At 33.4% G+C, this 17660-nt stretch overlaps 1 pseudogene; it reads left to right on the top strand.

Annotated features, from left to right (window-relative positions):
* The first annotated feature begins 1990 nt into the window (after positions 1-1990).
* LOC143574635 (putative F-box/LRR-repeat protein 9) lies at positions 1991-15455 on the top strand (annotated as a pseudogene).
* Positions 15456-17660: the final 2205 nt, after the last annotated feature.

A 17660-nucleotide genomic window follows, 5' to 3' on the forward strand; every position in this document is an offset into this window, starting at 1 on the left:
CTAAGTATTTCAAAATTCAAGCCATTCAAAAAAACCCATATAACGGTCTAACCAATATTTCAAAAAATCACAAAAAAATTAATCATACTTTAGATTTTTTGAAATAGGAGTCCAATATCTTCAATTTCATCAAATTACTGTCGACCTGATTTTCTCAAATTTATCGATTTATTCTAAATCCTATGTGTTGTTGATTTCTTTTCTTCCCTTTCGAAGTATTGTATGCATATTAACTCCTCAACTATATGAAGGGATGATGAACTTCTCTCTGAGTCCAGTAGCCATCCACCCATGCTTAAAGCCAAGTCCAAAACTATAGTTCGAAACCAGAACAACCAAGACATCTAAATGAAAACTGAAACAATTGGCATATACTAAATCATTAAGTAATCATATAAACTTAAAAAGTATTATTCAGTAAAAGTTTGCTAAAGGCTCCCTCTCCTTTTCAAGTAAAAATTAAAAATTTATTAGCTTTCTTGATATTTTTGTAAAGTGTCAAAATTTATGTTATTCTTTTTACGTCATCCATAAGATTAAAACTGCAATATTGACATAGATTAAAGCGTAATAATTAGAGCATTCACATCCCACACTCAATGTATTTTTCTAACGACTAAATGTTACACTCCTAAAAATTAAAACCCCGAAAATTATAATCAAATTCCGTAAAATAAGTATGCTTTTCAAAAAGATATGTATAAGAGTATGACCATTCCCATTCATAAATCAACCAAACCTAATCTTTATTACAAAACTAATTTATATCTTTTTCACCTACCCAACCTAAACTTTTCATACTCATTAGTAACTCAACATTCATTATTTTTATTTAATAAATATAATTTATAATTGTTTTTAAAGTGCCTAGAAATATAAAAAATAACAGTTTTATATTAAAAAAACTATATTCATCAGGAATATTTAAATAAGCAATGTTAATTTTTTTTAATTTCTTTTTGAACTATCTCATTTTTAATAAAATTTATACATGTACACTCACAAAAAAAAAACTAAACAAGACCGTGTTTTAGATTTATATAAAAACATAATTATTAAAAATTATTAGCAAAACTCAAAATTAGACATAAAATAATTGGTTGTGAAAGAATAAAAAAAAGAAAATTAAAAATATAACCACTCATATGGTAACATGTGACATTAATATGAGTTACAAACTAGTTTGCCATTACTTCAAGGTTTTTAAATATTTTTTTATTTCAAATAGTGTGGCAAACCAATGGTGGTTCGCCAATAGGAGTAGTCAAGTATGTAAACATTTATTTATTTATTTCAAAATAAACTAATGGGGGCCCTTTCTATTAACATTTCAACAAGCTATGACCTAGTGGTAGAAAGACCTTGGTTCTTCGGTGTAAATCCAATTTTAATCATTATTTGTGTCACTTTTGGTGGACTATGACAACAAAATAATTGAGGTAGGCCTTGTGAGGTTGTTAGTTCGATCCCGAGCTCGCCTGGGTTTCCGTCCCATCGTGTATTACGTCAAGGAGTTCCGCTCTTGTGACGACACAACGACTGTTAAGTGGCAAGCGACAGTATGCTTTCTTGAAAGAACACCAAAACCAAACTTTAAAGCCAGCATAGATACGGTTAAAACAGCATAGGCTTTATTAGATAGCCGGTTCTCTAATTATTAGAAAGTCGCATTAAAAAAAAAGAAAAAACTATAACCAAACAAACACCATTTTGTTGGGTACCAATTGTCCAAGTTCTAGGGTTTTTCTTGGGTGGTGAGTTCCTCGATCCTTTGCTAATTCCCCAAATTACTTAGTTTTAGGGTTTATCAGATATTTAGTTTAAGTTCAGTTTTTGCTAAATTACTTAACGCCTCTTCGATCCTCTTGTTTAATGTTTATCATAATTTCATTTCACATTTACTTTACTTTCATGTAGCTGCAATTGTTACCCCTGGTTTAACATGTTTGCTTCGCTTTGCTTTGCTTTGTGAATAATGTTTAAAGTGACAATGCCAAAAAAATCAAAATCAAATCGACGAAAGAAAAAGAAATCCAAGTTTGTCCAGAAACAGCCATGGCGAGTGAAGCAACCAACAAGGAACTGGTTGGAGCTTCCGTCCGATTTAATGCTCAATATCCTCCAAAGAGTTGGTGTGGCTGACCGACTCGAGAACGCCCAGTTAGTGTGCACCGCTTGGCCTACTATCTACAAAGACCCTGCCTTGTGGAGGGTCGTTTATATGGAAGAATGTTCAGAAGATCAAGTTGGTAGGGCCGCGTGCAAGGAGATGTGTAAACAGGCTGTGGATAGAAGCCAAGGCCAATTGCTTCATTTAACTGTAGTCCGGTTTTGCGATTATGAGCTTCTTCATTATGTTGCTGATAGGTATGACTTATGAGTGTTTTTTATAATCAATTATACGTGGACTTAGGGCTGTTCATGAGCCGAGCGAAGGCTTGCTCGTTGCTTGGCTCATTTACAACCGAATCGAACCGAACGGCTGAAATTCGAACCGAGCCAAAATCGAACCGAGCATTTTTCGATCAAACATCGAGCGATTTCGAGCATTTTTTATTTCTTTTTCACTTTAAAATTTTCAATAAGAAACAAGTTTAAAGGTTGTAAATAATATATTTTGTAAACAAATTAGTAGTTTTTTAGACAAACGTATAATAGGTTGTAAATTTTTAGGAGAAAGAAGTTTGAATTGAGATATAATGAACATGTAAACAAGCTTTAGTATTCTGAAAACTTGAACTGAACTAATAAAACTATAAAATTGACAGAATAGGAAAAATTTGAAAGGGTTTTAAAAATTATATACTTATATTTATGTGTTTTGTCTATATATTTATATATTATCTACTTATATTTTATGTGTTTTGTCTATATATTTATATATTTCTTCATATATAATTATATATAAAATAAATTAAAAAAATTCGAGCCGAACCGAACCGAGCAGACCTTTGCTCGTTGCTTGGCTCGTTTACAAACCGAACCGAGCTGAGCGGCTCGTTTACAATCGAGCGAAAAAAGGAGCGAGCATTTTCCGAGCAAATTCCGAGCGAGCGACGAGCGAGTTCGAGCGTCGAGCAGTTTAACGTGGTGGATAAATCTTCACTTCTGTCCTCACCCACTTTTTGTGTAAGCAACATAAATCTTCATTATGTTGCTGATGGGCCATAATTGCCGGGCGTATCTTTGCTATATAAACCTGCAAAAGCCCTAAATTAGCTAGTTAGTGACTGTTTTGGTATTTTGATTTATATTGACTATAGATAAAGGGTGAAGAAATATGTGGGTTAATTTATATTCTGTTGTATTAATTATGTGTATTTGATTCTTCTGTAAATAGATCAAGTCAGCTTAGACGTGACGTCTAGAAATCGTAAATTATTTTGGTGGAAGGTATGGCGGACTTTGGAGTGAACCTTTCTAGAAATTATCATTATTGGAAGAACTCAGCATTGTCAGAATAAAACTTGAGGTTGAATATATCGAAGCTGCAGGCCGTTATTGCCCCTTGCTAAAAACACTCAAAGTGAACCGGAGATTACTTTCATTATCGACTATTACTGATATCTATGATGACTACGTGAGTATTTCAAATAAGATAGCCTTAGCAATTGGGAAAAACTTACCCAAGTTGACTCACCTTGAACTCATTGGAAGTGGCCTGGAAAACATTGGGTTGCAGGCGATTTTGGATGGTTGTTGTCACCTTGAATCACTTGACTTGCGTCGGTGCTTGGGCCTTGATCTAAATGGGGACTTAGGGAAGAGATGTTCACAACAGATTATCTAAACTTCCTCATCATTCTCTTGAAGGATATCTAAGTACTTATGATATTTTCGATGACTATTCTGGTGATGAATACGATGACTATGATGATGACACATCCTATCTCGATGATGTTGACTCATCTGGCACGTCCTATGATGATGATGTTGAAGACAACGAGGTCGATGACGATGATGACGATTTTGACTATGATGATGATGATGGTGGTGGTGGTGGTGGTGGTGGTGTGATGAGTCAGACTTGGTGAGGTCATGACTTTCGTTGACATGTTTGGATAATTTGCTATGCAAAAAGGTAAGTTGTTGTATGGATGATATCTTAAGATTTATAAATGTATCATTTTTGTATAAATATAGTCACAAGATACTAACTGCAGTTGATATTTGTCTTTTGAAGGTGTAGTTGCATGCAAGAGCAATATTCTTTTTGGCCCTTCCCGTTAAGGTACTTTGTGTAATCACTATTCTGCTTTTAGGTTTGGTAGGATGTCATTACTTGAAAACAGTTGTTTGGTTTATGCATGGTACCATTAAAAAATGTGATGCTTGGTTTGTAATAGCTTATAGCTAGGTATGGTAACTGATGTACCATGAACTCGTGAAGTAAAGTTTAGGTGACAATTATGACTCACTCTTCAAAGAATTGGTTGATTTGGGCAAAATATAAATTGAATACGAGTTCATTTCAGTCATCTCAAATAAGCCAACGGGTCGTCAATTTGGGTCTGCTTGAAAACGGGTAACTATTAAATAACTTGTTAACTTAAATCGGTCCAAATAGATTAGCATCACCCGTCAGCCCGTGACCATTGTTTGTCCCACTGCATATTCGATTATTCGTTGTTGACACAATCAGCATCAGTGCCACTACCTCCATGGACACATATGCCGACTGCTGCGGCTAGAGGTGCGCAAATAGGTTTAAAACTCAAAACTGGTTTGGGTTGAAATTGGTCCAGTTTGGTCAACAAAAGTCAAAAGCAGTTTATGATCAGTTTCGGTTCGGGTTGAAACCAATTTTTTGACTGGGTTACAATCGGTTTCGGTTCGTGTTTTGGCTGGTTTTGGTTGGTTAACCAGTTTGAAACCGGTTTCAGTGGAGAAAATTACAAACCGGTTCTAAATCTGTAGCTTCAGTCGGTTCCAAATCAGTTTGCATAATCAGTTTCAAACCGGTTTGGTTTCGGTTTGATTTTCGGATCGGTTAACCTGTTCTTTCCCACCTCTAGCTGCGGCTCCCAATATACTTCCAACGTCACCTTGTAGTCATCCCAACCACCGCCACTAGCCATCATAAAAAAACAATAATCAAAACAAAGCGAGTGATCCTATATATATATAGGATGAAGTATAATCAAAACAAAGCGAGTGATCCTATATATATATAAAGTATGGTTTGAAAACCCTCTTGAGTTAAGAAAACCCGTGAAAACTCTATGTAACATCGTTTTTTTTTTTTGTTACATGTAATATATGTTGTTACATTTAATACAAAACATCGAAAACATAAAAAAAATGTTTTGTTATTTTTTTTACTTTTTTTAGTAATTTTTATATATGTTTTCAGGAGACAGAGAATGCCATAAACTGTTACATTTTTTATTAACTTTAATTGTGGACCACAAAATTTAATCTTTAATTAAAAACATGTGGTTGAGAATGGGTTTTTAGAGTTTTCACAACTCAAGTGGGTTTTTATTCTAACCTAACCATATATATATATATATATATATATATATATATATATATATATATATATATATATGATGACTTATTTTAGCCCGACTCTATTTTCACGAGAACCGTTTTGACGTAGATCAAATTGAAGGTTTTTAAAATGACCCGTTTTGAATCCCCTGACTAGTTTTCCTAGCCTACCACAAAGTATACCCAAGTTTCAATATTTATGAAAGATAGAGACCAACCGCTATTGGTGTTTTGATTTTTGTGTTTTGACCCAAAACCGGCACAAACACACAGATTTTGTTTTAGGTTTGTGTCGTCTTAAATTTGGCTTCAATCTAGGTAATGCCTCTTTGGCGTTTCATCGTCATGTTAGCATGCTCAAAGAGTTAAAGCTAAAGAAAATTCAAAATTTAATAATTTTAACGAATCAAATGACTCTTCTTTGTTTTTTTTAAACCCAAACCCATTTTGGTTAGAGTCTTTTTGAATCTAATTAGTTTTAGCTAAAACTTGTTTTCATCTGAACCTAAATGATCAAAAGCCTTTAAAATTAGACAATATCAAGTATCAAAATACAAAGTCATTTATTTTTTGTAAAGGGAAAATGTTTGTTTTTGGTATGAAGGGTACTGTGAAAGATCATCGAGGAACAGGGGAAGGAAATATATAAATAATAAAAAAATAAAAAATAAGGGGTATGATTGGTAATAATTTTGAAGAAATGTGTAATTATGATCTTTTTGAAATTGTGGATTTTATGGTCAAAATTATGGAATTGGCCAATGGGTAATGCTAAATTTGTTGGCAGTTTCGACTTTCTGGTCAACACTGACTAAAAAGTCAAACGAAAGCTTATGGATTTGTTGTGAATGAAATTGACGGTTGGTGGTGGGCTCCAAAGCTTGTTATAATTCTTAGAATAAGTAATTTATTTGGGCTTGCATTTAATGGGATTGGGCTTGTAATGAGCCCATAATAAAATGTAGTGTTGACATTGGTAGCAGGGGTGTCAATCGTATCGAGTCGGCAGGTTGATGGGTTTCGGGTTGGCGGGTTAGCGTGTTGAGATTCTTCAGCCCTAACCCAACCCGTATATTTATTCGTGTCGGGTCGTGCCGACCAATTTAAATTCGTGTCGTATTTGGGTTGTGTTTCGAGTCAAACCATTTTACGTTCATATACGAATATGAGTAATACATATTGATTTAGTATTAAATTAAATAATTAATTACTCTTATTAGTATAAAACTTGTTAATAGTTGTGATAGATCTAATTGTTTTTGTGTATTTATCTCTCATTCCCAATTAACAAACTTATGTTCGCATATTTAGCTCAAGATAAGAACAAACAAATGGAAGTAACAAGAGAATGGACGGTTCTAGAACTAATAAAATAAAAACGTTGGAAGTAAAAAGTAGATAAAAGTAATTTAAAAAGAAATTTGTTTTACTTTTAAAAGTTAATTGATACATGAAAAATAAAAAAATATAAGTATTTAACTTCAAAATTTAAAACTTCTTATCTTTAAAATCAAAATATTAACTTCTCTAAAATTTTTAAACTGGTTAACAGGTCAACCCACTTTTTAACGGTTCGAGTTGACCCATTTTCTAAACGTGCCCGGTTTGGGTTGACCTGTTTAAGAAAATGGCTCGTGAAAGCCGACCCAAAACATATATTTTTTCGTGTCGGGTTCGGGTCGTGTCGGAAATTGACACCCCTAATTGGTAGTCGTATTTGGATTAGGGATCTCTAGAAACTGTAAGACATTGTTATGATTTTAAGGATTTCTTTCTTTCGAACCCAGTTTTGTGTGTTGATTAGCGCATGAACGATATTAGAGGACAATGGACTTCTATAAGAGTCCAGTACCCGTCCGTCCATGCTTAAAGCCAACTCCTAGGCTCCATTGGAAACCTAAATAGTTAGGATATTTAAGGAAGAAAAATAACAAATAAATAGATAAAAAAATATAATTGCCCTGCATTAATGATAATTAACGGAGTTAACGATTTGGACGGAAATGACAAGAAATGGGAACCTTGATGATCCATATGCAAAAAGAAACGCTTTGTACCAAAGTCGCATTATTGGTGTAACACCCCGGCTAAAGCGGAAACGCCTGAGTGTGACGTACAGATTGCTCAAACACACGTGACACTATTAAGTGACCATAATAACATTATTTCATTTAAATCATCATGTAACACAAGTTTATCAAATAATACAAGTTGTAAACAAATAATAATTGAAACAATAAGTTGTTCTTTGAATATCCTATAAGCATGTTATGTGTCTTCTAACCTTCATCCTCATATCTCTATACCTGTAGCATATGTATAAAATAAAGTCAGCTATAAACATAGCTGGTGAGAATCCCACAGTTGATATAATACGTAAAATTCATACAATTCCATGAAACTTGTGAAATGAGCATATAAGGGTTCTTTACACTCGATGCAATGAACCTGAGTGTAAAGAACAAACGAAGGTCCTTTCCAGTTGGGGCTACCAACGTAGTCGGATATGAGGTCCCTTTTCCACTTGAAACAAATGGACCTGAGTGCAAAGGGGGGCGTATGATCATACTTATTGAGGCAACCACTTGAAATCCACATATAAAACAATTAAGCAAGTAAGCACACAAGTCCATGATATGAATTGTAGTTTGTAAGCAAAAATTGTAATTCTTGAGGTTTGATAGGATACATATACTACCCCCAATTATGAAAACATTTAAAAAGGGGGTGTGAGAAACTCACCTTGAAATAAATGATAAAGAGAAACGAAATCCGAAAGCAAATGAAAGTGTGAAGCGATTGAACTTCTCGAACTATAAATAAAATAAATACGAAAGTTTAAAGACTGACTTGTCACACCCCGACCAATGAAGGCGGAAACGTCGAGGCGCGACATGATTGTTCATTGCACAATGACACTATAAAGTTAGAATATTTAAACAACTCATTTAAATCCATATCATCATAAATAACACAACAAATGTTCATACGAAATGCCAAATAGATAGATAAACAAATAACTTGTTCTTTTATTTTCTAATATCCTAAAGCCAAGATAATAAGTTTCTTCAAGTAATCCAATCAAGCTAACATCAAACCTGTAACATTGCATAAAATAGAGTTTGTTAACACGAAGGTTGGTGAGCAATTTTCATAGTTTTGGACAATAAGTATATAGTATGAAATCCACAACTAGTATATGAAAACAATAAATAATAGCAACAATTTAGAAAATAAAACCGTCAATAAGAATACATTGACGAACCGTCAATAAGAATACATTGACGACAATAATGAAATCGTCAATAAGAATACATTGACGACACCTTTCTATATGGGGATACCATATATACTCGGAATTAACGTATGATCATACTTTGATGAGGCTACCCGCCTTAGCATTCAAGAGGCTACCCGCCTTAGCATTCAAGAATTTGCACATAATCATGTAAAGCATATAACACCAAATCGAGCATTTATTTAAGTAAACATATACAATACGTGTTGTGGTTTAAGACTCAAGTATAAATCATTTGAATTTGAATAAGTATGCAATGCCACCCCCAAAACGAAAGATGGAAAACGGGGGATCAAAAAGTACTCACATTAACAAGTAACTTGAAAGATAGTGTCGTGAATAATCGGAGAGATCGGTTTAACGAGCAAGACCTATATTAAACGGGTCTTGTGTTAGTAGGTAGTCTTGGAAGGGTTTAAAATAAAATACATGAAAAATAAAGTAAATAAATAAAGTTTAGGATTTAAAATGTAGATATTTGAGAAATTAAAGAAACGAGTTTTGTAAAATAAGTTTACTCGAAACCGGGTCTCGGTATCCTATTCATTAGTTTTTTTCTTTTTTTTACTCAACCTATGTTAAGTAATAATGTGGGTTAAAATGCGATATTGCAAAACCCTTGGTTATAAGAATACCCAAAATGAGGTTTAAACGAGTGTTCGGGTTTGTCGGTTCGAGACTTGATAATTGACCAAGCTCACAGTTAAATTCCCAAAATAATAAATGTTATGAGATAACTCAATAAAATCAAAATAGACTTAACCAAGTATGTAGTTCTATTGTGAAGAACCTTAACGTTCGTTAAGCGAGTATACGACCTTATCGGTTCGAACTTGTTATAAGATCAAGTTGGTTACCGACATGCCAAGTATGTTTAGAAACTAACTAAAATTGATTTAAAATATAATCTTGAAGAAAAATATGAGTTTTGGTGGCTAAAAACACACTTGTGTGTCTTAAGCGAGTGAACTCGGTTTAGTTCGGTTTTTGGTTCGGTCATTGACTCGGAATAAGACCGAGGATGGTTACCACATACCCAATTACCATGGAACTTGTAAAATAACTTATAAATAATAATACTCAAGTTTTACATTCAAAAAGTTAACAATAAAGCTTTTAAACAAAAGTTCGGTTTTTGGTTCGGTCTTTGACTCGGAATAAGACCGAGGATGGTTACTACATACCCAATTACCATAGAACTTGTAAAATAACTTATAAATAATAATACTCAAGTTTTACATTCAAAAAGTTAACAATAATGCTTTTAAACAAAAGTTCGGTTTTTGGTTCGGTTCTCAACTCGGGATGAAACCGAGGCTAGTCACCACATACCCAATACCATGGAACTTGACAAATATGAACAATAAACTAAAATATGTAGAAGTTAAGCAAGTATAACAAGTTATATGGTTAGATTTGTTAAATATATAAACAAGGACTACAAAGTCCTCCATGTAACCTTGCCTTACTAGCCCGACATTTCAACCGGCCGAGACCGGAGAAATGAAAGACCGAAGGTAAACAAGGAGTGTATATTATATATATGTTGTAACATCAAGCTTTAAGTATTGAGAAGTTAATTAAAATGAAAGATTAGCTTATGAAGAACAACCTTAGAATTCAAGAATTTGAGAGAGAAATGAAGAAATGAGCAAGCACAAATGAAGAAGATGGGTGTTTATATATAGGGTAAGTTGAATGGGTCTTTCATAAAGGGTGTTTCATGAAAATGGGTTGGTTATAGACCCAAGAAAGCACAAACTACAAATGGGTCCTTCAAGTCTCCATTTTGGTAGTTTTAGTCCCTGGAGTTCGTTTTGAGCGTTTTCGGGGAATTTTAAGAACCGAAAATGGTGTTTTTTTTTATCCAACAACTATAAAACAAATATTTAACATACAATTCATCATTTTGATAATATCGAAAGGTTCGGGATACAAAACGGGTCGGGTTTACATTAAGAATACAAGTATAAAATAACCCGAAATTGACAAATGTCACACTAGCTTTGATATTCACTATCACTATCAATATTTGAACTTGGACCGGATATCTTCATTTTCTTGCATATCATCATCAATATTTGAACTTGGAGTTGGACCGTCATCATTTTCTTGGAAATTTCGTTTAAAAAGATTGCTAATAAGACTTTGTATTTTTATCTTTCAAGTTCTCTAATTTTAAAAGAAACAAAATTTAAACCATAAATCCATAATCAATTCAATTTTTCACATAACCTTGAATCTCTAATCAATTTCAATTTACACATAAATCGTAAATCCCTAATCAATTTCAATTTCCACAATTCCACATAAACTAATATCCAAACAGCCAATGTAAACCATAATCAATCATTCAATTGTCTACAAATAATTTCAAATAAACGATTTATATAAGCAAATAAACAATTACAATTTTTGAATAGAAATGGAAGAACACCTAAATTGTAACAAGTAGAAGTGGAGAAGGGTGTGTGCGGACTTTGGAGTGTTGGAGGCTGGTGCAGCAACTGGTCTGCTGGACGGTTGCAACGGTTGACGTTGATGGACAGAAGAAGGTGTGTGCGTGCGTCGATGATCTTCTAATAGTGGAGGTCGCTTCTGTATTGCTTTGATTGTCATATCTTCAAAATAACAAAGAACACATGGTGTGGCGTTGAATTTTTGAATTAGTTTGGCCTTTTGCTTAATGCAGGTGTGGGCTTTTAATTAGTTTAGGCTTTTAATATTGTTAGGCTTTTAATTAAACTTTGAGAGTATAAGGTGTTAGAGTGTCACACCCCAACCTAAGGCAGAATATGTCGGGGCGCGACATAATTGTATCATAGCTTAAAAGACACTAAAGTAAATACACGTGTCAATATCTAAATTATTTATTTCATATAATTCAAATAAGCAAAAACACAAACATTGTCTCGAATTTATATAAACATTACAACTTAAATAAATAAGAACAAAATCCGTCTTTATTACTCATGCAACCTAAAGTCCAATCTACTTTTTAATCTCTTGCTTCATCCAATATAGCTACATGCGCCATGCGTGAAAATACATAATTTGTCAACATAAAGTTGAGCAAGTAATCACGATTTTTAAATACATATAATATTGAAAATGACAATTCCTTGCGATAAATACGAACTACTACAACTAGCATAATAATAAATATAAAAATTGTCTTTTCACTCGAATCACATAGATAACGAGCTACTCCGACGGCGTATGATCATACTAATGAGGATGAGAATGAGATATTAACCACCATAACTTAAAAGTAAACACATAATCACATCCACGTATAACCAATTGAGCAATATCATATAAACGCAAATAATAGAATTGTAGTGTAAAATAAAATAATTGAGTTTGTGAACGCATAATGCCCACAAAATATAAAACGGTAAAAAAGGGGGATGTGAATTGCTTACCTTATAGGTGGATTAATGAGGATGAGATAATAATAAAAAGTGAGGGATGAACACGTTCAAGCCTTCGAGATACGTCAACAAATACGTCAACAAGGATGCCTTAATTGTTTAACGATAGTATTAAATGAGGAAAAGAATTAATAACAATTTGAGATTTCATGAGATGTTATTAGTTTCAACGTCATTATTGTATTTTAATCGGTTTGAAATATTTGGGAGTCGTTTAGGGTTTAGATGCATTATTTATTGTTATTATAATTAAGATTATTATTATTATTTGTGCTAATACTATTATTTTTATTATTATTATTATTTTTGTGTTAATACTATTATTTGGTAAGCGATATGTATTTTATCCATATTTATATTTTCAAGTAATTGAATTTTATTAATAACTACCCGATAATAAGTATTAATAACATTATATATATGTTTAAATGAAACATTAATTTAAAAACAAATTCATATATATATAAACATGGGAGAGTTTATTCGGACCTTTGAACTAGATCGGTTTAGTACTATAAATGAATGAATAAATAAATAAATAAAATAATATTTGTTTTATAGTATTATATGTATATATATGTATGTTTATGTGTATACATACTTAGGACGCAAAGCGATGGCCAAAATAACACTTTCTAGTTTCGGTTTAGCTAAAATAATGTTTGTTTATTATTTTCATTATTGTGAAACAAAAGAAAAACAAGGAATTTTAATAAAATAAAATAAACAAACAAAACCGGGTTCATTGGGTTCGAACCCGCGCCTGGAACGGTTCCAGACTTATCATACACACACACCAGCCATCGAGCTGGTGCGTTAGTTTGTGAGAAATAACCTGCAGATTAATATATAACCAATTTCGAGTTTAACCCCAAATCCACTTTAAAACCCTAGAATTTAAATCCGATGATTTGGTTGTTGTTCGTTCAAATTAGTTTAGGGTTATTGATTAGCATACATAAACGATTCATAAGCATGTTTCAATTTCCTATGGTGGTCGCGGATTGAGGGATAACGAGCAGCAGGTGGGTCTCGGCTGAACTTCAGATTGTTAATGGTATTGACGGCTTCGAAAAATGTAATTAGATTGGGGTTTAGGTTCGTGATGTTGTAGGGATTGTGTGTAATTTAATTGCATTATGACTGTGTTTATATAGCGTTTTAATCCTAGGTTAACCGCGGCTTGCTTAACACGAATTCGCTGTCAAATTAAGATCGTTTCCTTCAATAGAACTGTCGGTGGAATCCTTTGTGATCAAGAAAGGATTTTGTGAGATCAATTTTGCAATTACACTCGTTAATTCGGCTCAAGCAAGGTGGGGTTAGTGTCGGTGACGGGATGAGAGGAAAGAAAATCAGATTTTGAATAATTTTGCAACTTGGTCCTTAAGCTTTGGTTGTGGATGCAAAGTTGGATTAAGGTTTAGTCTAGGGGTTATTTTTGTATAACTTTTGATACTTAGAATAATAACCGAAACTAAGTCGGTGTCGAGAAATAAATGATCAATAAATTTATTAATTTGGTCTAATAAAATAGAACGAAAAATAAAATTTTATACGGGTCGGGTTTTAGAATCCGAAATTTAACAAATGTTACATAGAGCATTCTCAATCTATCTCTCATCTCTATCTCTATAATTATATTAAAAACACTACATTTCTAACTCCTATTCAATTAATAATATTTTTTTTATACTTTTATCATTGCAGTTTTCCCTCTCCTCTATACACAACCAATTCAACAAATATTAAAAAATCAATATGGGCAAACTTTGTTTCTCCAAATTTACAAAAAATCACTATCTTTTTTTTTCTCTCTCTCCTATAATTTACACTTACAAACACTCAAACCCCCATCCTATAATTTGCAAACATCCCTCACATAATTTTGAGGGATAGGATGAGAATGCTCTTAGGCTATTGAGCAGGGGAAGCCGGTTATTAAATGTTCAAAACTAAACTATCTTCTTGGAAAGCAAAAGTCCCCTCATTTGGTGGTTGTGTTACAACACTTATCAAGTCCGTTTTAAGTAGTCTACCATTATACTTTTTCAACTTTACAAGACACCAATCCATGTTATCGGAGATAATTATAACGCGTTTCGTTTGGATTGATAGTGAAGACCACAAGAAATTTCATAGGGCATATTTGAGTTTGATTATAGCCTCAAAAAAAAAATTTGACGGCTTGGGTATTGGCTCACTTCGAGCATCAAACCTTGCTCTTCTTTCGAAATGGAGATGGAAAGCGAAAATAGAGTCAAATACACTTTGGTTTAAATCTGTCTTGGCTATTCATCACGACACACGTAGGTCTACTTTCCTTCCCTTGTAGTCTAGTATCACTAGTATTTGGAAAAATATATGATTCATTGAACACGAGTTGCGAAATATGTTAATTGACTTAATCATACTAGACACATCCGCCTCGAAACATCTCGGATATGCCAAGTTATCGAGACTTTTGATTCTCCTGTTCCGATTGAGATTTTCACTTGGAACAACATCGCTCTAATTAAGGTTAACTTCTTTTGTTGGCATGCATCATTCAACTAAATTACTATTAGAGATTCTTTTGCTAAACGGGGTATCTCCATCAACTCCTTTCATGTCCGATGTGTGTGGTCTCTTTGATGAATCCGCCAAGCATTTGCTTATTCAATGCAACGTTGCAAATCAAGTTTGGACCCAACTGTACTCTTAGTGCAAGGTTCTTTTAGCCGCTGCTTCATGCATATATGGTTCCCTTGCACATGCCGCGTTTTTTCAAGGATCATCAACGAAAAGCAAGGTGATGTATGCTCTTCATCTCATTACTATTTGTGCATTTGGCGATCACGAAATGAATGGGTTTCTAATGGTAAATCCATTTGTCCATACAAAATTTTGGATGACATAAAGGTTTTGGGATCCTATGAATCATCTGACGTGAAAAGTTGTTTTCTATAGATAAAGTAAATGGTCTAATTTGAATTTCATGATGTTTTGGTGTCCTTTTTTGTAATGTGTAGCTTCTTGTTAGTCTTGGGTTAACTCACCTTGAACTCATTGGGAACGGCATGACAAACACTGGGTTGCAGGCCATTGTGGACGGTTGTTGTCACCTTGACACACTTGACCTGCGTCAGTGCTGGTACGTTGATCTAAAAGGTGTCTTGGGGAAAAGATGTTCACAACAGATTAAATATCTCAAACTCCCTCATGATTCTCTTCCAAGGGTTGCCATATAATAGTTATGGTTTATATGAAAGATATTCTGATTCTGATGACAAGGGTGATCGTTTGAGTGAGATGATAGAATTCATGGACCAGTTTGGATAATTTACTGCTACAAGAAAGGAAAAATTTGTGAAAAACTTGGTTAGATGTTTGTTTGGGACATATCATTTGTTCTTGGAATTGAAATGCATTACTTTTACTTTGTTTGTTGTAGAACTTGTTTCGGAACTGTCTTTCAAAATATAAGAGCTTTCTGCTAAATTTGATTAACAAGACTTGATTGCATTCAACTTTTGCCATGATAATTCTTACAAAATGTGGGATTAATTTTTGAATTTTGATAGTAGACTTACATAGGGTATTGTCCCCTGTGACAGACATTCTTAGTTGTAATTTCCTCTATCTAATCTGTGACTAATACCACACACAACTACCCAATTTGACTACATGTGACATCCGTGGCAAAACCGAGTACACTTTAGTACTTACAAACTCGAATAAGCGTTTAACCGCTTATTGCGTAACGAACAAACGAATAACCAAACGGGTCTGGTTATAGTCCGGATATCCCAGGGTGTCATCTATAAGTGATATACGTTTAATACAAGCTAAAACATTAGAAATATGGCCTTAGTTTGATAGCAAACAAGTTAAACGAAAATATGCTCGTTTAACTACCCGCTATATATTTAAACGCAAAAGATAGTTACAAACCAAGCATTGTATCATCCGTTGAGCCGAAAAAGACTTACCAAACACTTATTTGAAATGTTTTAAGCGATCCGTGAAAATATTTTTGATTTTTACAAACATATAGTATGCTTTTATAATTTTACACAAAACTAGCCGAAAAACACTTGTTTTCGCGCTGTTTAACGCACTCGATAAGTTTTTCGCGCCAAAAACCGAACCCGAACTAAATTTGGACCGGGCTTTTCGTATTTGGGCTTGAGAAATCAGAAACTTGGGCCAAAATGGGCCCATGGACCTCCGATCGCAAACAGCAGCCCCCCCTTTTATTCTTTCACATTTAAACTAGATCCAAGATATTTTAAGCCTCATTTTCTTGAAAACTCTGGACATAATTTCTGCTCCAGCCAAAAACCTTCAAACCCCAAGGTAAGGGGCTTAACTAAGTAGCTTTTTTACTTGTTTAAACTTGTTTAATACCATAAAAACATGTCTTGGTTACTAAAAATCATTCCTAACCGTGTAAAAATCCTAAAAATGGTCCATAAACATGTTTTGATCATACACATGGTAAGGAACCTGTTTTGATAGTTTTTTTTTTGCCATAAACACGGATTAAAGGGTTGAAACGGCATTTTTACGGTTCAAAAGTTCGTTTTTGTGCACTAGCCGAAACCCTAAGTTAAGGGCTGTTATGTTGATGAAAAATTGCTTGGTTTGTGATATAGGACTTGTACCTAGCTTGCTTAGAAGCACAAGAACCTGAAAACTTGATTAAAAAGTTGGAAACGAGCCAAACCCGCTAAGGTAATGCCGAAACACTCGCTTACGGGCTATTTAGGTTAAGATTATAATGTGCATATTTTTAGGACTTGAAATTTTTCAGGGACATTAGGGACCATGTCAATGAGTCCCTGTTCAAATTTGGTAATTTTTCGACCATCCGAGAATATTTGGCGAATTTATTACCGAATTGGGACGTTTATTTGGGAAAAATAGCTAAAATACTTCAAAAATTATGAACTTTTTCTGGGAACTCAGATTTGATGTATTTTGATCACATATGAATTTTTAGATCATTTGGAGAAGTCTAAAGGTGTTTTGTACATATGCGTTCGTGCGAATTTTTATAGCCGAATTTGGGCCGAAAAGAATATTGAACAAGCTTTTTACATTCTGGAATTGATATATATTGTTTTGGGACATTATTTGAGCATTCAGAAATTTTTGTGGAATTTTTGGAAATTGTTTGGGGTAAACGGACGATTTTCAGGCAAAATATAACTGACAAAATGAATTTTTATAAATTAATAAATCAGTAAATAATTCCAAAAATATTTTTATAAAAATCTACATATTTTAATTGATAAGTGGTTAAATTTTCATACGTTAATGATTAACGGTTAATTAATTATGCTAATTTAAAGATTAAACAAATTCAGTTTTTATAAAAACCGGCAAGTTCGCGACTAGCGAACCTGCGGAAATATCAAAACACCAAGAGTGATCAAAAATCATATTTTCCG

Source organism: Bidens hawaiensis, unplaced genomic scaffold, assembly GCF_021521415.1.
Source record: "Bidens hawaiensis isolate Kalapana, Puna unplaced genomic scaffold, B.hawaiensis_p1.1 tig00027067_1, whole genome shotgun sequence".
In the NCBI taxonomy this organism is placed as follows: Eukaryota; Viridiplantae; Streptophyta; class Magnoliopsida; order Asterales; family Asteraceae; genus Bidens; species Bidens hawaiensis.